This window comes from Theropithecus gelada, chromosome 1 (genome assembly GCF_003255815.1).
Source record: "Theropithecus gelada isolate Dixy chromosome 1, Tgel_1.0, whole genome shotgun sequence".
Taxonomy (NCBI): Eukaryota; Metazoa; Chordata; class Mammalia; order Primates; family Cercopithecidae; genus Theropithecus; species Theropithecus gelada.
Genome location: NC_037668.1, coordinates 116,148,973 through 116,176,838, shown reverse-complemented (window position 1 = coordinate 116,176,838; position 27,866 = coordinate 116,148,973).

Sequence of the window (27,866 nt, the reverse complement as noted above, 5' to 3'; positions counted from 1 at the left end):
TGTTTCTGTGTCTCTTACCTTCTGCTTACTTGGGTTTCTCTGCTATTAAAACTTGTTATTGTGAGGGATGAATGATAAGTTTTCTCTAATAATTGGCTTTTAAAATTTGCCCCTGATTCTAATTTTGTCTCTGCATCTCTTGGTTCAAAATACTTAGAAAGATGAGTGAATTGGCCCAGCCCATGTTTTTTCAAAGCAACCATGGATGCCCTTAGACACTCCATACCCATCCCTAACTCAGTAAATTGTGAAAGGAGGGCAACATCACATAGTAAAAACAGGTCTAAGTACTGTCTGTTCATCAGAGGCTATCAAAGGAGGCATAGAACAGGCACTGTGTTGATATGTCTAGTTCAAATTTACCTTGTAAGTGCTAGGATGGGATGGTGCACAGAACTCTTTAAGGACTCAGAGTTGGATCACTTGGTTGAGTCTGGGGATAGTCAGAGCAGACCTCTTGGGGAAGATTACCCTTGAGGTTGAGTAGAGTTTGATCCAGTGAAGAAGTAGAGAACTGTGTTAGGCAGAGAAAACACCACAGTAAGAAATAAGGACAGAAAGAAATATGTTTCATCAACTGAATCATATATGGTTTAATAAATATTTCTGAAACTTGAATTGCTAAGTACAGAGTGGAGGGAGGGAAGAATAGAGCAAGACAGGATCTATGTTAGAATGCATAGGGAAAGTAATATGAAAACATTACCTTATACAGGGGAGTGACTAGGTTATGTTTATAATTGAGATGCACCATCCTGGTGGCAGATGGCAGATGTACATAAACATGGCAAGACTGGAGGCAGAGACAACAGGTAGGAGGATAGTTCAGGTAAGAGATGAAAGGATCCCAACTAGAAGGTGCAATAGGATTAGAAAGAAAGTATTATGTTAAAGCAATATTTCTTGAGTAAAATTGATTCTACTTGGTGACTCATTAAGATGTGCAAGGTGAAGAGGAGAGAAAAGTCTGGGTTTTAGTTTGACAAAGTTGGTGGAGGTAGTATTGTTACTTGAGACGGGAAAGATATAAAGGAAAGTAATTCTGGGGGAATGTGATGGGAGGAAATTGAAATAGAGAGATGTTATGTTGGGAGTACCTGGGAATTAAGTATGAAAGAAGTCAATGACCGAGATGAAGAGGAAGAGAAATAAATGGCATTTTAATCCATGAAGTGGTCTATCCAGCTTTTCTCTATATTACTGAGAAAAAGCACAGTTGGAAATGGAATAGGTGGGGGCAGGTGCAAAAGGGGATAACCAAAGGTTCATCCCAAAAGAGATTTCGCTTCAGTCATCCAATCACAGATGACTGCACTACCTGGTGTTCCAGCAGTCAGTTCCAGTCTAATGTTGGGAGCCCAGTGTGATCCCAACATAAAACTTGCTGCACCTTCAGTAAAATTTATTCCCATTGACCCTGATGATATAATCGGAGGGTATTCATTAAACTAATAGGAAAGGGTAGTTTGGAAAAAGATGAATAAACATAAACACGTTATCCATTCTTTGGAAAAAAATGCCTACTGTATGGCAGACTTTGTTAAATAACTTAGCAAAATTTGCTTACTACCTGTAAAGAACTTTGATAAATTGAAGATGTGTTTAGGAAAATAAAGTAAGTGAGAAAATATTTATGTTAGTAAACAAAGGAAAAAAAGAAGACAAACTACCAAGAGAATAGAATAAATGATTGATTTGCTTTAGGTAAGAATGACAGAAAAATATGGGTTAGAGTGGACTATAGATTGAACAGATTCAACAATGTAAATATAAAAGCAAGTATGATATTGAAATACCTAAATAAAAGTATAGCATGTAAGAACAGTAGTGGTTCATCTTCTTCCTAGGATGTCGTATTCCCGATTGAATAGTGTATCTGTTAAAGTTCTTTGGTTTTTATCAACAGAAATAGACCCTGGATATTATTTAGGATGATTTCACTTATAAGTAATAGAAAATTCTATCAAAATGCCTTAAACAACAAAGGAAATCTACTGCCTCATATAGCTAAAAGGTTCAGGCTTCAGGCTGTTTACAGTATCTCCAGGGATGTGGTTTCTTTCCTTCCCCTGTAGTTTTCACAATGTTGGGCTCATCCTAAGACTGGTTTCTCCTGTGGTAGTGAGGTAGATGCTGACACAACCAGGGCTTCATGTCCATGTCTGATTATTTTTAAATAATTCCCATTGATGATAGAAGTAACGTCTTTCCTAGAATTCCCAGCAAACATGCCCTATATTTGATGGGCCCAAATTCAGTTATATGTCCACTTAAAACCATTTGCTGTGGCCAAGGGAAGAGGATATGATAATTAGCTTGAGCCAATCCAGATCTGCTCCTAGAGACAGACATGAAGTCAATTCCACACCAATTGCATGACTAGATGTCTAGAGCCTTGTTAGGAAGAAAGCAAGGGAGGGAGGTGGTTTGTATGTGGGAGAGACAATCAGCTAATGTCTATCACATTTACTTAAGCAGGAAATGAATGTTTTGGGAGGCCTAAAGGGTAGCTGCGCCTGATGCTTCAGTTTCCTGAAGGAAAGGCTGGAGAATTCATCACAGAAGTAGGACAGGAACTAGGTCAGCTACTGGGGTCTAGGGGTTGAGGTAATAGGAACCATTTGACAGGCATTTCAGATTATACTGCCAGAATGACCTAACCTCATTGCTTTTCCATTCTTGTTTTACTGTGCACAAGAGTCAAAGTCACAGTGGAGAGAGTTGGCCAAATTTGGTTCATGTGCTCACAGTTCAGCTAGGAGAGCTCAGAGAACATTGACTGATGGTCCCACTGGACTGTTCATAATGGAGAAGAGATACTTGCTCCCAGAGATATTGGGGGTAGTTTTCTAAATAAAGGTTAAAGGGGTCTGGTTTTCCAAGCATAAATGTTCACTGCAAGTATTATTAGATTCGAAATATAAAAGGGTATAAGGAACTCAGAATGGCTAGATTAAATAAAAAGGATAATTGCCAACAAATAGTTTTGACTGAAGATGTGTCTGTTCATCAGCTTTTTACTGAGTATCTCATGTATGCAATGTGCTATATGGATGCTACAGTGAATTACAGAGCTAGGAGGAAAGAAACTTTATCCATTTAAAGGGCGTGCAATCTGACACCTTATTTTTAAGGTGAAGAGAGGAGAACTAGACAGGACAGTAGTGAGTATTAACAAAGATGGACTAGACCCCTAAACTGCATTAATCTAACCCATCTAGGGTCTTTCTCTTATGCTTCACATACTCGCTTAGTTGCAAAAATGGTCATAAACCAAACAAACTTCAGAGAAAGAACCCCAATACTATCCCATGTTGGAGGCCAGGCTGAGAAGTAATGGGAATGTCTTCCTCTTTATCATCATCAAAATGGGCAGCATCAAAACCCAGTATTAAGACCCTAACCATCCAGTCACTTCAAAACAAGAGTCATCAGTAACAGGGACTAGAGAACTCGCGTCAGCCAAAGGTCTGTCAGTAGAGAGGTGGTAGCCAGTGAAAGCAGAGCTTGGCACTTTTTTCCTGAGAGCTAAGAAAATTAAAAATAAACTACTATCTGCTTCAAATTACTTCCATACAGCTATGCAGCAGTACAGAAGAGGGTGAGAAGTGTTGGATCAGGGGCAGGTTCTCTAACTTCTAAAGGTGCCTTCTGCTGCTAAGATTCTGTAGCTTCAGGCTCTTTATTGTATTTTAGTTCAGTAAGTTTTTTTAAATTTTTTTTTTAAAGTCCGTTTGCTACTGTAGTACATTTAAACATCAGCAGATGGGGCCCTTGATTCCTGAGAAGAATGCCAGGGCTTGAATTTTGTTCATGTCTGTGGTCTGCGTGAATTTTTCTTGTTGCTTTTACAGCATGTTAAATTTGTACTCTTTATAGTTCACAAACCTTTATATAATCAAGAAAAATAAAACTCACTAATGGCAAGAAAACTTTTTTTTCCCTTTTCTGCTGTTCTATAGAGATAAGTTAGATCTATTTACAAATAGAAAAATGAGACTAACATAATACTCAGACAACATGATTCTGAAACAGCAACAGAAGTCAATGTTGTAATTAATCTGTTGTCCTTAACTCACGAAGCTGTGTGGGAGGCTTTTGCTGCATGGGACCACAGGTGACAGTTTGGTTGCATCCAAGGTTACTCTGATTCTGGATTGTTTTCTCTCCTCTCTCCTGAATTTCATTTTATGAGGACATTGTGTGAATTGGATGGTTCTTAGCACTTGCCAATGATTATTATTTTTTTAAGTGATGTTTGTCGATAGTCCATAAAGGGAACAACTGGTCATCTGGTCCTTGCACCTGTTCAAGTGGGTAAGTTTCAGCTTCTTAAAGGTGAGATTCTTTCCCTCCAGAAATGTAACAGCCCTTTGAGGAAGGAGTGCAGTTTCGTGGGCAGAAGAGATGACAGCATTTGGTCCTCGTGCAGTCCTCTCTTGATTTTCTCCCTGATTTTTAACGTGACCTTGCTCTTGAGGATTAATCACTGTTTTTCTTGTGCCTCCAAAATGGGATGACCCAGAATTTTATTTGGTGGAAAGTACTGTGAAGTAAACAGAGCAAAATGGTTCCTATGTGCAAAGCTTGATTATGTAGATACTTATTTCAATGTGCTCGCTGCATCTCTGATTAGTATGATTTAATTGATAGATTGAAATAATCTTCCTTAGTTTAATATTTATGTTGTAAATAAATGCTTATGCTTGGACAGGTCTTAATAGTGTACTTAAAACACAACAAGAAGAAGACTAAAGGTTTATTGGTGATGGAAGAGAGAAAATTGGGTCTCTTTTTTTTGTCACTATTCTGAGTTTAAACAAATAGATCTGTTGTCCAGCATCATTGTGCCCTCTTAACAACTGACATTTCAGTTTGAAAGACGTCTTATATATTTTAAGGTATATTGAAGATTATACTCATTTCCAAATTTAGGCCTTAAATAGCTAATCTTTAAGAATGAAGCATCTTCATTCAAAACATTCTGTGTGCGTGTGTGTGTGTGTGTGTGTATATGCGTGTATGTGTGTGTATATGTATATATATACACACACACACACATATTTATTTTTTGAGACGGAGTCTCACTCTGTTGCCAGACTGGAGTGCACTGGCATGATCTTGGCTCACTGCAACCTCCAACTCCTGGGTTCAAGCAATTCACCTGCCTCAGCCTCCCAAGTAGCTGGGACTACAGGTGTGCACCACCACACCCAGCTAATTTTTGTATTTTTAGTAGAGATGGGATTTCACCGTGTTGGCCAGGATGGTCTCATTCTCTTGACCTCATGATTCACCCTCCTTGGCCTCCCAAAGTGCTGGGATTACAGGCATGAGCCACCGCGCCCAGTCTATATTTTTATGAATGTGTTACCTAATGTGGCAAATTGAGATGCAGTTTGCAGATTTAGGATTTGCCGAGTGTACACTGATGAAACTAATGTGTTACTTCTGGGTAGAAATGATGTTTGCCTGTGGTTAGCCTGAAGCAAATTTTAGGGAGGAATTGTTCATTTCTTTCCCCCTTTTGTGCTGACAAGCTAAGTGATACATACAGAAATTGTGTGCACTACTTGTGCCTTAGTCTGAGGAAATGCTTATGGGCAAATTTCATTAGTACTTGATTAGTACTTGTGCTAATTAAGCCAGGCACAATTTTGCCTCTGGTCCTAGTATGATGAGTTAAGGCTGGACTGAAAATGTGGCCCTAAATGCATATGTTGGGAGCCTGTAACACCCATATAATCCCATAGAAAATTCTCACTTGACTCTCCTATCAAGGGTCTAAAAAAGTGGAACAGAGCACTCCAATTTCAGTGCAATTTGAGTTCACTCAGATATGTGATATGCTAATGTTTAGATTAAGCAGATGGCAAGAAAGGCAGTTCTTAGTTGAGGATTGTTTTTCTCTTTCTGTGTATTATTTTCAAACAAACAGTTTAAGAGATAGGTTATTCTACTTCCTCCCTTTGCTTCTTTCTCCCTGAATTAAGAAACATTTAGAAATCCATGGTTCTATTGTTATCATCCTATGTGCCCATGTGCACCCATTTTCTTTGGGTTGTGGTATAAGAATGGTCTCACCATTTGATGAGAAAGCTTTACTGTTTTTGTGATTTCAAATAAAAAGGAGATAGGTCCTGGATGAGGCAAGGAATAAAGAGGAGGTGAATTTGGAAACAAATTTGCTTGGAACAGAACAGATGTTATGCCTCATTCTACATCTCTAATTTCTCCTCTGGGCTTGGCAGTACTGGCCCTGATTCTCCTACTTTTCTCTAGTCTTCTTCCTCCTCCTCTTGCCTTATCCAAAGTCTTTTCCCCCACTCTACTTGCCTTGCAATTTTGGAATTTTCCACCTTCATTTTTTACATGTATTATGATGTGACATGTTAGTAACTATATAAAAAACAACAAACCCTGGTAACCTTCATAATTCCTCCAAGCTTGTCTAGCCTCTTGTAAATGAAAAGGTGAAGTTTTAAATATCAGGTTTTATTTATACAACCATAAAATTTTAGAACTAATGCTAGACATCGTTTCATCCACTCCATGTGTTGTTTTTAGTAAGAGATTTTCTTGGGATTTTGGAGTGGCAGGAAAAGGTAGACATGGGGACAGGAGAGAGAGATGCGGGAGGGAGAAAGGGAGAAGTCTGGGCAAGTTTGGTTTTTATTGTGTGTTTTAATGCAATTCCCTCTGAGGATTTTTCTAGAGACTGCAAAAAATATTTAATTGCCTTTCGATTGTGTCGGATATAAGAGCAACATTTCTTTGAATGAAATTCCTAGCTATGGGCAGCTCCAGGGAAGTTTGGCTCAGTTGGGTTAAGTGAGCAAATCTGCAAACCTACCCTCACCTGCATCCATCTTCTTCTTCTTCCTTTACCTGGGTAAATATCTTTTCAGCCAAGACCAGTCCTCTCACTGGTGTCTGGATCTTCCTGAGTTCTTAAGAATACCAGTTACCCACCCTCTGCTCCCTCTACTTTGCTGCCTTGTCCATTTATTTTCTTCTTCACTAGATTACTCTCCTTGGCTTACACATATGCAGTATACTCTAGATACCTGCACCATGCATACTCCTTCTGATATCACCCTCATTTCTTTACCCTCGTTTTTAGCAACAATTTTCAAGAGTGTTGTCTATGCAGGTCATTGTGATCTTCATTGCCTTACCCGCCCATTTACCCCTTAACCTGTTCTAATCTGACTTCCAATCCCTCCACTGAAACTACTCTTGATAACACAATAAAATGTCTTGGTGATGACAGATCCAAATGGTGTTTTTCTGTTTTCATCTTCATTGTCATCTTAACATTCAACATATGGCTAGTGTAATTGAGGAACCAGAGCCATGACCCAGTTCCTTTTTGGAAACTTTCTCCTTTCTAGGTTTCTGTGATGATGCACACTCCTTGTTTTCTCGAACGTCTCTGGCTCTTTAATTTTATTCTCTCTTTTGGTCAGAAATCAATGTCTATTTTGTCTACTACTTTCTGTATAATGGCTGGTACTGAATCTGGTATATAGTAAGCTCTCAAAAAATATTGATTAAATGAATAAATGAAATAGTTTCAGTACCATGAGCATCATGTTTTTCCCTCTAGAGATCTGTGCAGTATGGTAGCTACTAGCCATATGTGGTTATTTAAATTTAAATTAATTAAAATGAAAACTTCCTCAATTATACCCGCCATATTTCAAGCACTCAATAGCCACATGTGTGACTAGTGGCTAACATATTGGACAGTGCAGATTTTTAGAATGCTGCCATAATTGCTGACAGTTCTATTGGCTGGCGCTGTTCTAGTGAGTTTAAATTTAAGCGCAGTTGCTGAAGCCTGGGCCACGTAAGTCATAAGGTCATGCAGAAATTTGGGCAAATTATTGTATCTCTCTACAGGCCTACAAAAACATACAGGGCAAATGGTTGACTAGAACAAACAGGTATTCCTACTATTATAAAGGAGGACAGAGTAGTATCCTAGTTAAATGCACAGGATTGGTAATGGACAGAATTTGAGACCTAGTCCTGCTATAACTTTTGACAGTTACGTGTCAAGGGCAAGGGTTTCTTCCATTTTGCCTCTTTGTACTTCAATTTCCTTTACTGCAAAATGAGGTTACTAGTGGTACCTTTCTTATAGGGTTGCAGAAATTAAAGAAGTTGATGCAAATAAAGTAGTTAGTATTGTTCTCAGCACAAAGTGAGAGCTCAATACATGGCAGCTAGTATTATTATTGTTGTTATTACACATATCCCCAGGATGAAGGCACAAACCTACACGTTTCTTCTTCTATTCCATCAGTGCTCTCTAACCCTGCTATAGTTTTTCAGGTAACATAACAATAGTGAGTAAAGGGTTATACATTCTATGCCGACATGACAGGAGAACAGGATTGGAGTCTTTAAGAAGTTCAGGATTTGACTGAAAATATTTGCTACAGAATGGATAGAATCTTCTAGGACTCTGCATTTTCAGCTTGAATCTCTGCATGCATGCACTGGGAACAGACTCAGGAAGGTTGGCTTGAGCAGCTTCCACCAGGAGTCCACATGTTCCCCACGAATATTGCACTGTCAAATATCTATTCTCTTTGCCCTGACAGCACAAAGAAATGCTGTTGCTTTTGCCATACTGGGAGAACACCTAATTGAAAGATAGACAACCTGAATTTCCAGTGCTCTTCTATTGGATCCTATCAGTTACTTTATAAAGGTATTGTCCAGTTCCTTTTAACATGTGGATAACCACCCACAATTTTTCAGTTTCATCCTAATAATGCTGGTAAGTTAACTAACCTATCTTTGCAGCGACTGACAGAGTCTCTGAAGAAGCACTTCTACAAGTGCTTGTCATTTGCGGTTTGACATTTCTGACTTACTGTGCCCCATGAACATGAATTTGGAAATTCCTTTAGGAAGGATTTACATGTCACAAAATTTTAGGATAGATCTGATTATCATTTGTAGTCTCAGCTTCAGATTTTCTTTCTTATTAGAGACTTACTCAGTTCAGGTCAGCAGCAGTTTCTATGAAAGGAATTGGTTTGCCAGATTTTAACATAGAAAGTGGTTCTGACACACCTGTTTAGGGACTTACTAATTTCTTGAGTGTAGTAATTTGAGCAACTCACATGTGAAATACTTTTTTAGGTAACATCCATTAGTAGCAAGAGCGCTGATCGCCTCTCTTCCTATCCTCTGTAGCCCCAGACCCAGCTACTATTAGTAGATTCCACAATGAGCTGCTTCATTTCCAAAAGTTCTTATGGTCAGCTTTTTAAAAATTAGAGTGTTTTAATTCAATCTGACATCTACTAGAACAGAAGATTGATTCAACTTAACTTTTGTTCAGACGTGATTGCCAATGACTCATTTCCATATTTCTAGCCTTCCCATCACCTTCCTGATCTCTGTGTCTGCCAAGTTCACTGGGTTCGAACTTGAAATTAGTGTGATCCTCCAGCCCCAGGGTTCCATGAAGCCCCTGTAACCTTGCCTAATGGTACTGTAGCAAGAGGAACAACTAGACATCTATATAGACCATGACAAATCTTTCTTGGAAAACAGTTTTGGTGCTTGCCCTTCTCAAGATGGTTGAGTGCAACATCTTCCTTTCTAAATAGCAGCATATTCTTTAGTCTTTAACTGCAAAAAATTGGATTTACAATTGAATTAAAGGCAGAATTTTTAACTGGGCACCACAAAATATGGTTTTCTAAGTCGGTGAGAAGAAATATTAACTTTTAACCCTTCGGTTCTTTCTGGTAATAATATTTCCATCAGTAATCACCCTGAAAAAGAAAAAGCAGGTAACTATGATTTGGAGCATGTGGAATGGTCTTTATATAGACATAAAAGATGAAAAAGATGAAATGTTTTCCTGTCTATTGCTGAAACAGCCAAAGAAAGAGAAGGAGGACTGATAGACAGCAGCCTGTTTTCTACAGGGAATATATTAAATACCCTTGATAATGAGAATGTTAGCTCCAGGGACAAAGAGTTAGTTCATTTAAATGATTATTACTTTGTCTCATTTGCTTTTTTTTTTTTTTCTTTCATACTGTTTTTTTTTTTGGTATTTTTCTTTGAGCCACGGTTTCTGTCCTTTACCAAGTATTTACAATTTCTTTCAAGTGAGATCAAATGGGATTGCACTTCCTGTTTCATGGGGGTTGGCTCCACCATTGAAAATTATGGGTGCCAAGCAGAAAGAATCGGGTAACTAAAGGGAGATTTCTCCCTTTAGAAGGAAAAGCTTCATTTTAGTTGAAAAGGAAAGACAATGCAGCTGTTTTGAGTAGCTTACATCTTTAGAAATGCTAATGAATGTGATTGAATTTCACTGAAAGTGGGACTGAACAGTGCAAGTCAAAAAGAAAAAGGAGTTTTGAGGAACTAGTCTCATTTAGAGACAAAGATCTTATTTACAGTAACTTTATCCTAAGATCTCCATTTGCACTGCTCCTAATTTAAAAATATAGAGCCAAAGCAAAAATGTTCACCTAAGCTTTTGGCTCATCTCGGGTTTTCTCTAAATTTCTTTTTTTGGGAGAAGCATTGTTCTCAAATAATAACCAGTTCAAGAAATTTGCTGTCAGATTCTGCTAGCCCATCCTTGTTTAATTAAATAGGGTATGCAAAATTGAGAAACAATGCAGGCAGGCAAAAGGAGCCCCTTGCCTCTATTGAAGGGCTCTGATGGTAATGATAAAGTGAAGCTTGAGAGCAGTGGAGCTGTGTAATTGCCAAGGATTACTGTTGTTATTCTTCATTATACATGGATTTTTAAGGATAACAATTGATCTATCCATGTCGGCAACCAGCTCTCAGTTTTGGGGGTATTTGGAGGGAAGTCTTAGATAGCTACAAATGGTAAACTTGGCCTGTTTTGGATTCTTGGACTTCCTGCAGAGATTCTGCTCATGGCTGGGTGTTAATGAAGCATCCAAAATAAAAGATGGCAGGGAAGACAGAAAGTTGGAGGCCCTTGCAAGGAAAAAGAAAATAGCTTTCTCACCCATCACTAGGTTCATGGGTAAGGCCCCATAATAAAAACTAGATTAACAAGAGAAAAGTGCAGACTTTATTTAATAAGCTTTACATAAGACAGGAGCCTTCAGAAATGAGGATACAAAGAAACAGAGAAAACTATGTATTTTTATCCTTAAGTTTGGTGAAGAAGTAATTAGTCATGCAAAGGCATGATTGGACAGAGTGGGTACGATAGAGAAGTGGTAATAAATTAGGGCAAACTTAGCAAAGCCTGTTTGATTCTTCTCTGTATCCCCCTATCTTCAGATATACGGATGTTCCTTTCCTGCAGGTGTAGGGTGGGTACCTCTTGAATGAGGGTCTTACCTCCTGCGTTAGGGGAAAGGAGCAGGAGAAGCAACCTTCCTAGGTTTTATGACCTGCTTCAGGAAAGAGGGGATTATGAGAATGGCTTCTGCTGTTTTCTCAATGACAAGTTGCTATATTTTGGGGGTAGTACCGTCCAAACTCCATCACTAAAGAAACCTCTGATCTTTACATAATTTAGGTCCATCTTCCTGACTTCCTGTTCCAGGGTTCCCTTTCAGTCATCCTTTCTTTATCTTCATCTTCCCATTATCTGAATCAGCTTAGAGTCAGGAAAATAAAATGTAGAAATAAAGAATGTGGAGCAATTGCTTGTATCTATGTGCCTCCCAAGCTTTTTGCCTGGTTTTATATATTTTTTGACACTGATAGAACCCTCAACTTAGAAAAAGTACCTGGCCCTCAGTAAATACTTGTGGAGAAATGCAGAATACATTTTGCTGGTAACTTGCTATCTCACCTTCATCCTGCCATGGGAGCCTCACTAGAGTGTGATAGCTGGGAATATCTGGCTTTGAGCAGGATAACGAGGCTTCCTTGTACCTGCACATGATGAGCTCAGTAAATACTGAAGGAAAGAAGGAAGGAAGGGTGGGAGGAAGTTAGGTTACATTTCACTTCACACAGGATGACATGAATACATTTGTTTGGATGATAACCTCAGAAAAACAACTGAGATACCGAGGAAGAACATGTTATTACATCTCAACATTAAGTACGTAAAATATTTTGCACATTTTGGACAGATGCATTTCTTACAAATAAGGACAACTTTGCTTTATCTGCTTTGAATGTTAGGGCTTTAATTGTCTCTGAATAGACAAGCATTTTGATCTTTGGTAGCACTGTGGGACTAGGTATCTTTGTACTGAAAGATGAGAATGCTGAGGAAGGCCTTTAGAAGAATTTCTTAAGGTAGATAGAGACATTTAAATCGAAATGAAGATACAGAGAAAGCAAAGTGACCGAAACGCAGTGGGTTCAATAAGGCACTTGGGGAACAGGAAGGCCTAGGCACTGGTTGCCTGTGTCTGGGTGTGAACTGGCAGGAAAGATCTAGGCAAAGGTGCAAGAGCACGGACAATTCAGCAAGTATGTCAGGAATCTCAGAATAATCTTCCTTAGCAGAGACTGGCAAGGCATCTATGAAGAGGAAAGCATTAGATGGAGCTTCTCTCTTTAAGGGCCAACTGAATAGAATAAACTGGCGGGGAATGTAGAGTCCCATTCTCATCCAGTGCAGGAGAGCAAAATATAAAGCAAACAAAACCTTCTAATACATTGAAGGAATTGTGTTGGTGTATCAAATCATTTTTGGCTTTCATCTTTGCTTATGGCAATTTATTCATGCCATAGACCATAATCATACTTTTTGGTCAGAGTGACTGAGTGGAGAGGTGAAGAGAGAATTGAAGAGAGCAGGAATGTCACATGTACTGAAAGAGTTTTGGAGACAGAACCTTGGTTACAGAAATAGACGTTATTTAACCAGAAGAAGCAGCATGCTGAATGTAGGGAGTAAAAATAGCCAAATTCCATTTGCCTGTAGTGGTGCTAGAAGGAGTCATCTTACTGTATGAAGGTTAAAAAATTCAGCAGAGCTAGGAATGTCAGGTTAGGGATCCCTGAAGGGATTATGGCATCTCATCTCTGGCCATCTCTGAAAACACAACTTTTGTCTTAGGTATTATTTTACCTGAGACATAAAAGCACACACCTAATGTCAGGTTGACACTCTTTACAACCCTGTGATTTTTATGAATTGAACTTGTTGGCAAATGACATCAGAAACCAGAGAGAACTGGGCTTGAAAAACAACATGTATGGAAAGTAAGATCAAGGACCAGGACACAGAATGTGACAACAGGGACCAAGGGTCTGCCTGATGTACCTACTATGGCACTACTGACCCCATAGACATAGTCACCTGCATGAGGTTTTGGTACCATCAGCACCTCATTGTGCCAAAAACAAACAAGAGTGTGTTTACAGCTACATCTGGATTTGATCTTTATGCCTCGGACAGTCCAGCGTTTGTTTCCATCATTGGATGTGGGCAGGTCATGCTTAACCTCTGTGAGCCAAACCTAAGAGATCACCCTGGCTTTGTTGTATTCAGCAGCTCTTGGAAAGCTACCTTGGTGTTTGGAGCTGCTGCCAACCTTTTTCAACATAAATTTAAAATTACGAGGCTTTGCCACTTCTCCCCATGTGTTAAAGAGTTGCAAAAAGCCACTCTGAGTTCACTTTCCTTTAAGAGTCCTTTTTTTTTCTTCACATCGAAGCTGTCAATTCAAAAAAGGCTTGTTATAAATGGATTAATTTATGGCAAGATTGTTGATTGACAGGAAAAAGTTTGTTTTGTGTGGATTTGACATCACAGCCATGCATAGCCAATTTTCCCACTAACAGCTTCTTTATGGAAGAATTCTTCCAGCCACATTGCATAAACAGCTGTTGGAAACACCTTTGCATCGATCATTTGTAATAGTTTATTAAAGTGATACCTGGCAACATGTCTATATAGTTAAAGACTTGCTCATAACCAAACCCCATTTTTCAGGAATTTATTACTCAAGCTTTTCAAATCATATCAAACTCAAACCTCAAAAGTGAACACTCACTCTAGGCACTGTCTCCTTCTTTACTGAGGGTTCTGAAGCAGGGGTCTCATTTCTTAGAATGACATGTGCCATGATTGATTATGCATCAGCTTTCTGAATAAAAAACAAAAAGAGGTTTTTTTTTGTAATCATTTTTCCCTCTGAAAATATGGTAGCTTTCCTTCTCCAGATATAAATATTTGCAGAAGAGATGTCCTAATTATCATAAGGATGACCTTCTGATTTTTAAGTTTATATTTTTATACTCCTGTACCAGATTTGGACCCATCTCTTAATCCTTTGGATGCCTGCCATTTTCTCTCCTCTACTCTTTTTCTGTTTCCCTTTCCTCATACAACAAAGCCCTCTTCGACTTGCTTTCCTCTTTGTCTTTAAATTGAATGTAGCTTTCCTTCCTTAAAGTCTGTACTATAAAGCAGGTGAAAAGATGGACTTACTGATACTAGGGTTGGAATGCCAGCACTTTCACATGCCTTGTGACTTTAGGCGAGATATTTTGCCGAAGTCCCTGTTTGTTTTCTCACCTAAAAAAGTGGGGGCTATAATAGTACCAATTTCTTAGGCTTGTTTTAAGGTCTAAATAAGCTGATACATGTAAAGGGCTTGGCATAGTGCAAGATTTTAACTATATAGTGGCTGCTGCCCTACAAATACAGGCCAAGGTAGGATTAGGAGATGACCCTCATTTTTTTGCCTGCTTGGGTCTTCCTCTAGTCTTCTTCTGAGGTCAGGACACATTTTGTTACAAATATTGATATTTCTTAGCTCCTCCATGGGATACTGGCAGCTTTTTTTTTGGCAGCCTCTGCGGCAATGATGCCTCTTGCCCCAAACTTGGTATTTATGGAGCTTCCTCACAGGGGGTAGAGGAGGAAGGTGCATAATGAACTGTGATACTCCATTAGCCTGGATAAGCCCCAGAGCATATGAAGAGCTGAAGGAGCCAGCTGGCTCCCCAGTAAGCCCTGGTGCTGCCAAGACTTACTGACTGCTGACGAGGAAGCAAAGAGGAAAGGCTGGTGCTTGGAGGAGTGAGGAGGACATTCCCCCCACCAGGATTAGAAAATGATTGGCTTAGGCAAATCATGAGGATTGAATGCCTTGAAATCCATCGACAAAGATTCTATTAAAATCCATTGTATTAGTATGTCATTTCTCATCTCCAGGGCAGTGGGTCTTTGAACAGGATGGGAGCAAACTTTCTTGTGGATGAGTTGCAGTCCTTGAACTGACTTCTAGATCATATCCACACACTGTATGCAAAACATTGTGCTAGACTTCCTCCTCCAAAACGATCACACTTCCACAGCTGGATTCTTAAAAAGAAAAAGAAAAGCTGATTCCACAAATGTTGCTGGTAGGAAAAAACCCATGTAAAGTTTCTTTCTTTTCTTTCCTTTTAAGAAAAGTTTATTAAGAAAGAAAAGTCCTCTGCAGTTGGACTTTACTTGTTATTTTCCACAGATTTAGGGGGAGATAGTCAAAGGCAAAGTAAGTAATGTCTTCCAGCAGAAATGGAGTATTTTTTCTTCTGTCCTCGCAAAAATGTTGCTATGTGTGTCAGTTATGGAGGGTACATCACCCTCCTTTCTTCAGAAAATGTTCCTTTTGCTGCTGGTAAAAATAAAAATTCTCCTCCTACTGTGCATGCAAATTCTCATGGAAATATGGTTTTGCTCCTGAAAAATATCAGAAAGTAAAAATTGAAAATGTCGTGACATGTTTTCAAATCTACCAAAAATGCTCATGTGAAGCAGCAGTTTTTGGAGTTACCATGAAAACCATATTCAGTATGAATGTGCAAAATTATGATTTTGCACACTATTGCTTTAGTATACACACCTGAGAATTTTTTTTTCCTATTTGATTTTCATGAGAGTCAAACTTCAAACAAATAGAACTAATCAAACCAGACAGTTCTCATCCAGTGCTCCAGTATAAGCAGTAATAACAGCTGAGGGATCTTATTTAAAAGTACTGGTAATTCATGAGCTCTGCTATGTTGATACTATTTGGTAATCTGCACTCTTGTGATGCCATTCTCCACAGTGACAAAAGGCAGAAAAATCTATGTATTTTGACAGTATTCCAAAAAGCACTCAGGGAATAGTAAATTTTTTGAAAAGAGGTAGACAGAAAAGATTGGCATTTTTCAAAGACAGAAGTGTACCTTAATGATTCTGGTAGCACCACCATCTTTGAATCTCTTTTGAACGCGTTGGGAGGAAAATTATGGCTAATGAAAATACCCATCAATTTCATCTCCTTTATATTGGGGGATGGTCCAATGCTTAAACAATTGCTGATGGGATCCCCCAGTAAGAGGTTACCTCAAAGTTTTCTGCTGAGTGAAATCACCACATTTGCAATCCGGGGACATATTCCATTTTCGTGACTATTTGAAGATATCCCAAATGGCAGCACTGGAAAGTATTTGGACCAAGAATGATTGACAGTGTCTGTAAGTACTTATTACGTCAGGGCTTTAGTTCGTCGATTGATGGGAAATGATGTATAATAAATTAGAATGATCACACATCATTTCCCATCGATTGAAATGCCAAATCCTTGACGGAGTAATGAGTTATGGCCAATACCACTCACTGTCTTAGGAGGAGATTGATTGCATATCCTTTCATCGATGCGATCAAACAACACGAAATTCTAAGTACACATCTAGCTCCCAAATTTTACCATCATTCCAGTGCAGAGCATAAAGTTAGTGTTGCCTTGGTGAGTACAGTGCCATGTGGGTATTGGACCATGGATATTCTTCATCATCTGATGCAGTGAGAGCTTCATTCGCCACAGAAATACAGATGCATCCTAAGTGCAGAGAGACTCAATGAAGCACCATTAGCCATCCTAGCTACAACAGAATTCATTTCCTTTGTAGAATAAAAAAGGAAGGCTCCCAGGTCTCTTCACAAAAGCAAAGGGAGCAAGTTAACAGTAAGCTCAATGGGATGAATGTTCAGTATGCTCAGGTAGCCAGTGAGTGGGTATTTTTTCCTATTTCTCTTGTGTAACTTATTCTCAGTATTATATGTTTTCTAAATCCTTCCAGTGGGTAAGACCAGTTCATGTTCCTCTCAGGTAGGAGAAGCAGTTCTTTCTCATCTCATAATTAAATAGCAAAAGTCACCAGCTGTGAAAAATTTTTGTTTATTTAGGTGGCCAACCTGTCTGTTTTTCCCAGTGGAGGTGGGAAAGCTGGCATGATGCATGAAACTCACACTCTTTGTTTCTCAGTCAACATTCGATGATAATTTCTAAGGCCTTTTTGGGCTTGTTATGTCTTCATAGGCAATTTAAGGCTAAAATAAATAGAAGCCCTTTTAAAACGTTATTCAAATCATTCAACAAATGTGGTTTTGAGTAGCCACTATGTGCAACCCTTTAAAATGTGTGATACCCTTTAAAAATGTGTTTTGGCAAACACCCCAACATAAAAACTCTGTCTCAGTTAGAAAATGTCAAAACAAACAAGAAAACCCCTTTCTTTCATGCTTAGATAATGTAAACTGTTTCCCAACTTTCTACACAATTAGAAGCATTTGATCTCTTCATAAATTGAAAGCTGCTAGACTGAAAGTCTGATGCGGGTAGAGAATATTGTCTGTCTTGTTAATTGCTGTGTACTCAAAGCCTAGGGAAGTGCCTGACACATGTCAGGGAATCGTCTTGAATGAAGAAATAAAAGAATGAATGATGTATTTGGAATTATAAGACTTTTCAAATACTGGTAACTTGATGAGTTTTTTTAAGAAATCACCACCTCTATATTCACTTTTTTCCACCTGGTAGAATTATAGTGGCCATTAAGATTATCTCCAACATGGTTACGTAACATTTAGCTACTGAAGGAGGATGGAGTGGAGAGAAAAAGCAGGCAGATGGAACTAACATTTAGTGATTCCCACTTCCAAGGTGTATTACACATATTTTCTTATGACCACCCTGTGAAATATGTATCATCCTCATTTTACAGATGTGACACCTGGGATCCTGAGAGATTAACTTTCTCCAATTTACTCAGATAGTGAGGAGGACTGATGACAGGTCAGCCAAACTCAAGTCTGCTGCTGACCTATTCTTGGGGAATTGGGCTTCCAGAGACTTTAAGGTAAGAAGCCAGAGGACCAGAGCAGAAATCTGGCCTGAGGATTACAGTTAGAAACTCGAGATGTCACTGTTCCAAATAAGTTGGACTGGCCAGACCTGGTGGTTCATGCCTGTAATTCCAGCTCTTTGGGAGGCTGAGGCAGGAGGATTGTTTAAGCCCAGGAGATAGAGGCTGCAGTGAGTTATGATTGCATCACTGCATTCCAGCCCTGGTGACAGAGTGAAAACCTGTCTCAAAACAAACAAAAAACAGATAAGGCAGGAGGATATGGATAATGCAAGGTCCATAGATACATATATTCCTGTCCTTGCAGTAGATACACAGTAACTATGAATCCTTCTCAAATGATTAATTGAATGAAATAATAGATTGGATAAATGAATGACCTATAAGACTTTTAAACTGTCAGGAAGCTAAAACATCAAAAGCACAATGCTTGACTCTCAATACCACTTACTTGTGCAGTCAGAAAACAATTAGTGGGCATTTACTTGATTTTTACTTTATCCTGTAGCTACTACAGATTAATAATATTTTCCTTGACCTCAGTGAATAGTCTGTAAACAAGTATTTATAAGATGATAACATAAGTGCTAGTGGAGGTAAGTGCAAAACTATATAGGGGAGCAGGATGTGGAATACATAAAATTATATTTGAGCTGGGAGAGGAGTGGAGGACTTAGGGAGACCACGTAGATTAGCTTGTATTTGCACATCCTCTGCGAGGAAGATGGGGATTTCCTCTGAGAGGCAAGGAGGGAAGGGTTTCAGGCAGTGGGAACAGAATGTGCAAACCAGTATGGCATATTTAGGAAATTACAAAATACACATTAAAATTTATTCTAATCATACCTTTTTTCTAGAAAAACAGAATTAGGCTGGGTTTATAGGGCAAATAAGCAGGCTCTAATATGACATAATAATATTGGTATTCATAAGAATTACCGCAAGTTTCCACACAACTGATTCAGTCACAGTTATTAATTGGCATAGATAGGAATGGTTAGATGATCTCATTGCCTGGACCATCATGATTAATTTCTGAGTAATTTTTAAAAGTGATTGCTCAGGTTGCAAAGAGCACTAAGCTTTAAGAGTAGAGTTATTAGCAATGAAGGAGGAAAAGGTCAATTCTATTGGCCTCTACTCTTATTCAAACAAGTGGAATATGTCATCAAAATACTATGTCCTGAGATAAGCACAATATATAGTAACAGGACAACACTCAAAGACCATCTACACCTAGGAAGGCTGAGACCCTTCCAAGTATACCAGAATTCCCAGTGGAGCATCCTGGGACAGCATTCACTGTTGCAAATTCACCAGCAGGCAGCTCCCTGATTCTATCTTCAGGAAACCCAATCCTGATAGAATTTGCAACACAGTTTATATTTCATTGATTATATTGGTAATCCCTACCTTTGAGCAGAGTCAAAATCTAGCTGTCTATTTAACATTATTTTTTTTCTATCCAAAATTTACTTTCCTATATAAAGAATATCATGTGGAATGGTTGGGTTCGGGAACTGTCCATTAAGCCCTGTCTAAACCATAGTGCACACATTTTGAAACCAGAAGAACTACCAGTTCAGGCAAATCATATTTCAATTATACTCGTTGCATGTAACAAGGTTTCAACAAGAATGTCTATCCGAGCCCAACGGAATACTGGGATCCATTTCCTGCAACAGTGACTTCTCTCCTGGCAAAAGTCCCTTCTCATAGTGTACCCATAGCTTATAAACTCTCTTCCTTTCTACATCTGCATAAAACTAGAAGCTCATTAGATCATCTCCTTGCTACATATTTTATATTAAGAGGAAGAAGGATGGTAACCTTTGTGGGTAGTAGGAAGTGGTTCTTCCTCCACAGTTTATATATGTGGGTTGTTTGTAAACCAGGGAAAAGATATGCTGTTATGATGTTAATATACAGGGTCACAATAATGCGTGTTCTCCCGCTTCTAACTTTGGATTAATTTGCTTAGCGTATTTGTTCAATTTATTCTCAAAGGCAGAAATTATAATATAAATGACACTTGTATAGTGATTTGAAATTTACAAAGTACTTTCACAACATTATTCCATTTAATGCCAACAATAGCCCTTTGAGCTGGGTGTTTTATCTTTTGAGGGTAACTGAGATTGTGATGTGAAGTGATGTACCCAAGGACCCACCACTATTAAGTGATGGAACTGTGATTCTAAGCCAGATTTCTGATCAACAAGTCTAGTCTGTCTATGACATCAGACTGCATAGCAAAATTTATATTGTCAAAAGACTAAAGGTTGAACGCTAAAATCAAGTTACAGCATTTGTAACAGTCTTTCTTTTAGGAAATGGAGAATCCTTCTCAGCATTAGCTTGGGGTTTCTTTAAGCCCACCATTACAGAAACAATTGGATTTTCTGCCAAGAAACATTAAGGCTGATTTGACAAGAATGACGAGGCACTTTAAGAGTTGATTGACTGTTAGTATAAGGCTTTTAGAGCTTGCTAAAATTGCATCAACTATAAGTGAAAGAAATGGAAGTATCTACCCAGAGTTTCAAAGAAAAGCCTGTGATCTCAAGAACAAATGGTAGCATGGTCACATCTCTCTCCATTCATCCAACAACTCTCGGATTTCTATACTATACAAGTTTATTTGGTTCTTCTGCAATGTTCTATGACCCTAACACTCAGGGACCTACTGAGGTCTAAACTGATCAATGAGAAAAAATCATTTTGTGTTTATTGAAAGACTTTCAGACCTGTTTAGCTGAGACACTTGCTGAGATATATTTGCAATTCTGTCTTAGAACTTCCAATCTGAGGTGAATTTGCCCTTCTGTCACCATGTCTATAGGGTGTAGCAACACCTGAAAGCAATGAACAAGATCTTTGAAGCTGACAAGATCTCTGCTGAAACCAAGATGAGTGATAGAATCTTCCATTATGAATCTATACTTCTTGTGTGGACTCTTAGTGACTGTAATTATTTTAAAATTATTGTACTTTTAAAGAAAAAAGACTAGACAGATTTTTCTCTCCATCTCTTTTTCAAAGAATATATCAAACTAGAGTGCAGGTTAGTGTAACTGACAGATTTTTCATTGTTTTCCAGTTAAAGAAATGAACACAGACAAATGAGAAAACATCTTTGATATATGGTTGTCTTTAATCTCATAAAATTCTGGCTTTTAAAATAATTTTTAAAAGAAGATTCTTAACTGTGGATTTTCCCTAATCTTTGCACTTAATTAATGATCATTTATATTAGGATCTTCTCTGCCCCTTTTTAGGAATGAAATTCCAACATGAATATGTTATCTAATCCTCATATTACTGCAATAATGTACTTGGCCACTGACAAGCTTAGTGTTAGGAAAAATAACCAAGAAATAATCAAGCCCAGGGTTAGGGAAAATAACCAAATAAACGGTCAACTATCTAAATAGACTCTGACCTATAGATAAGCCCATGTTGATTTCTAAGTTGTGTCACCTGCCTGATGCTATCACATTTGGTAGTGTGAAACAGATTTTTTAAACTGCCTTTGCTGAGATAATAGAAAATGAGGCTGGTACTTAAGGTGTAGAAGACTAATTTTACATGAATAAGCCCACATTAAATTAAAGACCTGTGGCAGCTGAAATTAGTGGTGATGTTCTAGACTTTTCTAAATGTTTTCTCACAGTTTAGAAGATAAATTTCACCAACCATCACCCGAGCAAGTCTAGAAGCCAACTATTATTGTTCGAAGTTCAATACCATTAAAACATGTTTAAAGTTCTGATCTTCTAGCTATTAAGAATTTCTCTCCTATAAGATGGTACAATTAGAATACATTTTCTCAGAACTATACTGTTGACATTTTGGAAAACAATTCTTTGTTGTGGAGGGCTGCTCTGTGTATTGTAGGATGCTCAGCAAACTACTGGCTTCTACCCTGTATGCCAATAGCTCCTTCCCTTCAGTTGTGACAATGAAAAATATCTCCAGACATTGCCAATTTTTCACAGTTGGTGGTGGGGGAAGAGAGGGGATACATATGTATGCAAAATTACCCTGGTTGAGAACCATTGAGGTAGAAGCATAGATTTCTGGGTTCTATACCTTTGTAGCATCTGTAGATATTAAAATTGAAGGTGAGCGGGCTTAATGACACATCCCAGATTACATAATTGTTTAGAAGCAGAGGTAGGAATCAAGCCCAAATCTTGTGATTCCTATAGTATTCTTCACATTGCAGCATATTATTTTTGAATATTGTTGTGGAAAGAATATTTCACTGACTCACAAACAGTCATATCCAAGAACGTTCTGGCAACATTAAGATGATGACTGTAAGAACTGAGTCAGAAAGAACACATTATTTATATGAATGAAATGAAAATACTAAAAAAAAAAAAAGCCCTATTTGCTGTTACAGTTCAATCTTGCAGGTATTTGGGTAGTGATAAACAAACAATGTCTAAACTACTGACAAAAATTCTCTCCTTGACTGAACTCTACACAGGGTCCCCTAGACTGTTTTTCAACTAGGCTTTCCTTTTGGGCTTCCATGTTTGTATCTCCATTGTCCAATTTTAGTGAGAATCTTGCTAAGTCATTTTAACTCCCGCCCTCCCACCTGCCCCCTGCCCCATATCTGTTCTCTTTCAATAAATGAGTTCATCATCCTCCACTATCCCCCAGGTAAGGTCTGGTCATCCTTGTGTGCCTTCAGCAAGAATCCTGTTAGGTTGGTGTAGTCAGGATTCGCCAGTGATCCCTGATCTTTTCTCGTAGTAATTTTTCATTCACTGATCACCCCTTGCTGTTTGGGTATAAATTCCTACTTACCTATGCTGTATTTGGAGTTGAGCCTAATCTCTCTTCCTCATTGCACAATCCCATTGTGGTGGTCCCTAAGCCTATCACAGTAGTCCTCCCTGCACCTAAATAAAGTTTGCCTTACCATCTTTAAGGAGTGTTATGAATATGTTTTTCTTTAACACTACTCATATAGCATATATAAAGTGATAACCACAATGAGATCAATCTGTAAAAGTCTCTTGACTGCTACTACCTCATTTGAGGTAGAAAATTATTGCAAGTGTCATGCCACTTCCACATTTTGTGACTAAGAATAGAAAAAAAAAATGTGCCTGGCAAGAACAAAAACTACAGACTGAATTAACAGCCTGGGGCCACTCATTATGCCAGGATATATGTACTTAAGCTGTGATGGAGGCTGCCATCTTGGATTGACCCCATTAGCCCTCTCTGGTCCATCAACAAGAAGTAGTGGAGGCCATCTTCCTCCTCTAACGAAGATATTGCCAAGAAAGTACACTGCTGTGCAACCAGGTGTTTGAGGAACTGAAGAGGGTGAAAAAAAGGTAGAAACAGAAGGGGTATATTTTGCATTTTCTACTTACATATGAATATGTACATATGATGGGGCAACTCTCTCACATATGTCTTGCTCTCCATCACACACTATGCTAACCATTTGTCACACTCAAATATCAATTTATCCAAAAGTTTTCTATGTTCTTTCTTTCTTAGATTTATCTCCCTTCTTTATACCATTTTTACCGAGCTATTTGGTTAAAAACGTGTTAATTTTTTATAAGACATTTTATATCTGATGCTGTATGGAAAGTGCTTTGTGTGAAAGGTATATTTATTTGAAGCAAAGTTTATAGTGCATAGTTTGCTAACAGTCCTAATTGGCTTCAATTTAGGGGAGATTCTAGATAGTTCAAGGTTTGTGGGTGCAAGTGTTTTAAAATAATTTAAAATATCCAAGGAGTAAAGAATATACATCATATTGGAAAATATAAAAAGGAAGAATTATAATTGAACATAATTTTATCTGGAAATTATACTGTTAATGCTTTTTTCTCTCTCCTATACATATATGTATATGTGTGTATATATTTCAGATTATACAGTAAATATTTTTGCTACTTTTTTCATATTGTTATAGTTTTTTATGTCTTTGATTATTCATGTATATTCCAATTATATGAAGATACCCTAATTTATGTAGCTATTTTTAATTTTTTTCATTGAATTTTATTTGTAACTTTTTGGGCTATAATGGTATAATAAAATGCTATATAATCAATAATAAACTAATTATACGATTTATTTGTACCTTTAGTTTTTTCCTGATATATTATTTCCTACAAGTCAAATGCTGGATCGAAGACCATAAAGACTTGTAGAACTCTTGAAACATATTGCCCTATTGCCTTCCACCAAATAGATTTGTAAAATTTCTGTCATAAATGTATGACAGGATTTTAATTTAAATAACAAGATGCAATTGCTGAATAAGAGTCAACATTTAATAATTCAACAATATTTTTATATAGATACTTCCATTGCTTTGGCACTGTAGATGTTTTCTTTAAAGTTAACACCTTTTAATGAGTAGGCAAAAATCAAAATTAAAAGAATTTGCATGGGCTACCAAAAATATTTTCCATTAAAAGATAGCAGAATCATTAAAGATATCTAATGTTCTTTCATATTTAATATTTTATATATCAAGCTCAACTTTTTTCTCAATTCAAAATTTAATGACTTATTAAGCAACTATTGCATGCCACCTCTGTAATCTCAAATCTGGTTGGGGTGATAAGAGAAGTGCCTAATTAACTGTAATACAATGACATAGATATTAAAATGAAGACAAAATGCAATGGAAACATGTGGTAGGGCAATGTTTAACTTTTCTCTGGAGGATGGAGCCCATAAAAACTTTGCAGGAGTGGTAATTTCTAAAGAGTGATTAGTAATTTTTTAGGAAAGGGAGAAAAGAGCTTTGGAACAGAACAATATCAAAGAGACACAGGGACATGAAATTATACAGCTTGTCTAGACAACAGTGGTAATGAGGTAGGGCTGGCACATAAGAGGTTGTGGTGTTAACATCGAATTTTCAATTCCCCGTCAAGATCTTGTTTTGACTTATTCTGTAGTCAAAGAGGAGCCATTGAAGAGTTTTGAGCAGGAATATGAGCATGATTTTTTCTGTATTTGGATTCAAGTTGGAAGAGATTGGAGACAAGATAACTGGCTGTTGGTGTTATCCAAGGAAGATGACAAGAGCTTGAATATCAGTGGTGGAAAGACTACACCTAAGGGGCAGAGTAAAATGTGTATCAACTGGTCAGTCAACAGATATTAATTTTGCTTGAACAAGTTATCAGCATTTTCTGTGCTGGAAATTAAGAAGATAGCAAGTCCTCCCACACAGAACTTCCATTCCTTTGGGAGAATTGGGCAATAAACAAATATATACATATACATATATGTACGTATATATACATATACATATGTACATCTATCTATCTATCTATAAAGCAACTGACGATGATGAGCAGGAGGAAATGATCAGTCACCATGGAAGAGAATAAGGGGAAGGGGGTCTTTTTAGTTAGGATGATATCCAAGTTGCCTCATGAAGGATGAGAGAAGCCAGCCATGTTAAGAGCCAGAGCTCATGTGAGAAGACTGCAGTGAGGAACTTTCTGAGGTAGAATAGTTAATAGGAAAGGCTGTGTAGTAGACGGGGTAATCATATTGCCTTTAGAGTCAGATGCCTTGAATATAAATTCAGGCCCTGCTGTTTATAAGCCTCAGCTTCCTCTATTAAATGAGAATAATAATGTACACATTACAAAGTTACTGTAAAGATTATATAAAGGGACGTTATATAAAATTGAGCACATAGACTCTAGATAGAAAAAACTCAGTGGAAATTAGTTGCTATTATCGTCATCATTATCAAGAAGAATAGGGAGAAATGGGGCACTTCAAATTTCTGTCTTAGGTGACTGGAGTGCGTAAGGCAGCCAAAAATAGGAACATGTTGGGGTGTTCAGATAGTGATCTGCTTTGAAGAACCTGTTGGACATCCAGCTGGAATTTGAAACTAGAGGTCAGGAAGGAAGTCCGCATATAAGGTATACGAGAGTCACTGACTTTGCTTGAAGAAGGTACACAGAGATTAAGGTGAGAAAACAGAAAACTCAGCACTTTATGAGGTAATTGTCTCTTTTTTAGAAAGCTCTGATTATTTGAAAAAAATTACTTTGAATGATTAGAAATCTACTTATAATTGACATTCACTGGCCCTGGTCAGACTTTCTGGAAATATGCAGAATAAGAACAATCACTCTTCCAAATCAGAGCCTTCGTAGTATGTAAAAAATAGTTTGTTTGACTCCTCAGTCTTTATCTGAGAAAAATAGTCTCATATTTCAGTCATTCCTCGTATATGGGGATCTTTATTATTATATCTCATCATTATAGTTGTTTTTTGGATGTAATTTAATTTGTTCTTGCTCAGAACTAAACCCAACATTCCAAATGTGATTCGGTCACCATGATAGTTTCAACCTATTATTTTCATCTGTCAAGTCCTTTACAATCTTAATTCTATCATCTAACATATTAGTGATTCCTGCCAACTTTATGTCATATACCAATTTGATGAATGTGATTTCTAAATTTTTATCCAAGTCATTGATAAAGATGTTTAAAGACTAAGCTAATGTAAATTGAACTATCCCTGCTGTTGACTAGTGGGTGGACGTGAAACCTTTGTCTTCACTGACGAAGGGCAAGTTGTGCTTAAAGTTTTGACTGAATGGGCTGAGTCAGATGGGGCATGAATAGCAGGAAGGGCAAGTTGCACTTGAAAGTTTTGTTTTGAATGGGTTGAGTGAGAGGGAGCATGAATAGCAAAAAGGAACTGAAAAAAGGAGATGGAATAGAAATTATTTGACATAGAGGACGGGAGCTGTAAAATCTTGGGATGTCTTTGGTGGGAGTTATTTGGGGCTCCCAGAGGTACAGGTGGGAAAGAAGTTGCAGAGACAGACTCTGGAAGTGTTGTAGGTTGACTAGGCAAGTGACCAAGAGGGCTTAGTCATAATAGTTCTGAAAAAGACTAGTAATAGGAATTCCATATCTTGCAGACAAAGCAATAGAAATGTAGCAGCTGGAAACAGATGGTAATTATCCAGAGATTTTGTACTGGACTCAGATAATGGGTCTAAGTATGGAACAACACTCCAGTCCTGGGAGGATGATATGGTTTGGCGCTGTGTCCCCACCCAAATCTCATCTTGAATTGTACTCCCATAATTCCCACATGTTGTGAGAGGGACCCAGTGGGAGATAATTGAATCATGGGGGTCAGTTTCCTCCATACTGTTCTCATAATAGTGAATAAGCCTTATGAGATCTGATGGTTTTATAAAGAGGAGTTCTCCTACACAGTTCACTCTCTCTGCCTGCTGCCATCCATGTAAGACGTGAGTTGCTCCTCCTTGCCTTCTGCCATGATTGTGAGGCTCCCTCAGCCATGTGGAACTGTAAGTCCAATTAAACCTCTTTCTTTTGTAAACTGCCCAGTCTAGGGAATGTCTTTGTCAGCAGCATGAAAACAGACTAATACAGAGGAGGATCATAAAAGCAAAGATAGAGAAGTAGGAGCTCTCTCTACTTCACCATAATTGGGCTGGGGTTCTGTTAGGATCCCTGTTAGATAGGGCAACTGGTAAGGATGAGGGAGGAGAAGTGAATGTAGAAGTTGAATCCTGAGAACTAAGCCAGTAGAGGAAAGAAAGAAGAGTTGCAGCTTTGAGGTGAACAGTGAATATGCGTATAGAGTCATTATTCTTGAAGGCATTAAGTATTAGGTGGGATAGGCCATGCAGAGGCCAAGGTCACAAGAGAGCCAAGAAGTCAAGACTGGATCA